This window comes from Cebus imitator, unplaced genomic scaffold (genome assembly GCF_001604975.1).
Source record: "Cebus imitator isolate Cc_AM_T3 unplaced genomic scaffold, Cebus_imitator-1.0 Scaffold76, whole genome shotgun sequence".
In the NCBI taxonomy this organism is placed as follows: Eukaryota; Metazoa; Chordata; class Mammalia; order Primates; family Cebidae; genus Cebus; species Cebus imitator.
Genome location: NW_016107391.1, coordinates 7,703,930 through 7,705,633, shown reverse-complemented (window position 1 = coordinate 7,705,633; position 1,704 = coordinate 7,703,930). Strand labels below are relative to the sequence as shown.

General features: G+C 43.5%; 1 non-coding gene across 1 annotated transcript; it reads right to left on the bottom strand.

The window, feature by feature from the left end:
* Positions 1-565: 565 nt before the first annotated feature.
* Positions 566-672, bottom strand: LOC119471857. The gene has a single exon (XR_005200949.1). It is a non-coding gene; the product is annotated as a U6 spliceosomal RNA (small nuclear RNA).
* Between the last annotated feature and the right edge of the window lie 1,032 nt (positions 673-1,704).

Here is a 1,704-nt window from a genome sequence, read left to right as displayed (position 1 = left end):
AGGAGTTTGAGGGTGCAGTGAGCAACGACTGTGCCAGCATAGGCAGCAGGGACAGACCATGTCCCAAAAAACATATTTTTCTTTCTTCAGTAACAAATTAACTTTAGCTTACTGTAACCAACTGTTTCAACTTTTTTTTTCTTCTTCGACTTAATTGTAAGTTCAGGGGTATAGGTGCAGGATGTGCAGGTTTGCTACACAGGTAAATGCGTGCCATGGTGGTTTGCTGCACAGATCATCCTATCACCTAGGTATTAAGCCCAGCATCCACTAGCTATTCTTCCTGATGCTCTCCCTCCCTCCACCAGCCCCCGACAGGCCCCAGTGTGTGTTGTTCCCTGCTCCATATGCCCATGTGTTCTCATCATTCAGCTCCCACTTGTAAGTGAGAACATGCAGTGTTTGCTTTTCTGTTCCTGGATTCGTTTGCTGAGGATAATGGCTTCCAATATTATCCATGCCCCTGCAAAGGGCATGATCTTATTCCTTTTTATGGCTGCATAGTATTCCATGGTGTATACGTACCACATTTTCTTTATCTAGTCTACCGCTGATGGGCATTTAGAAAAATATGGAATGCTTCATGAATTTGTGTGTCATCCTTGCATAGGATCCATGCTAATTTTCTCTGTATTGCTTCAATTTTAGTATACGTGCTGCTGAAGTGAGGACTTTAATTTTTTGACTTTTGTAAAAACGCTTATCTTAAAACACACATTGTACAGCTGAACAAAAATATTTTCTTTTCCTTTTCCTTTTCTTTTTTTAGACAGCTCACTCTGTCGCCCAAAGTGTCACAATCTCGGCTTACTTCATACCTTACTGTAACCTTAACTTCCCAGGCTCAAGTGATCCCTTCACCTCAGCCTCTTGAGTACCTGAAACCACAGGCACATGCCACCACGCCTGGATAATTTTTGTATTTTTTGTAGAGACGGGTTTTACCACGTTGCCCATGCTGGTCTCAAACACATAGGCTCAAGCAATCTGCTGGATTACAGGTGTGAGTCACCATGCCCAGCAATTTTCTTTCTTTCTCTCTTATTCTATAAGCTTTTTTCTATTTAAAAATATATACATATGTTTTTTGAGACAGAGTTTTGCTCTTGTTGCCCAGGCTGGAATGCAATGGCGCCATCTCAGCTCACCACAACCTCCACCTCAAGCGATTCTCCTGTCTCAGCCTCCCGAGTAGCTGGGATTACATGCACTGCCACGCCAGGCTAAATTTGTATTTTTAGTAGAGACAGTTTTTCTTCATGTTGGTCAGGCTGGTCTCAAACTCCTGACCTCAGGTGATACACCCCCCTCAGCCTCCTAAAGTGCTGGGATTACAGGTGTGAGCCACTGCGCCTGGCTATTTTAAAATTTTTTTATGTGTGTGTGTGTGTGTATATACATATATATATATATTTCTTTTTTTTTTTAATAGAGATGGGGTTTCACCATGTTGGCCAGGCTGGTCTCGAACTTCTGACCTCAAGCAATCCACCTGCCTTGGCCTCCCAAAGTGCTGGGATTACAGGCGTGAGCCACCGTGCCGGCTAAATTTTTTTATATTTTACCTAAATTTTTTTTTTGTTAAAAACTGAAACACAGGCCGGGCGCGGTGGCTCAAGCCTGTAATCCCAGCACTTTGGGAGGCCGAGGCGGGTGGATCACGAGGTCAAGAGATCGAGACCATCCTGGTCAACATGGTGAAAC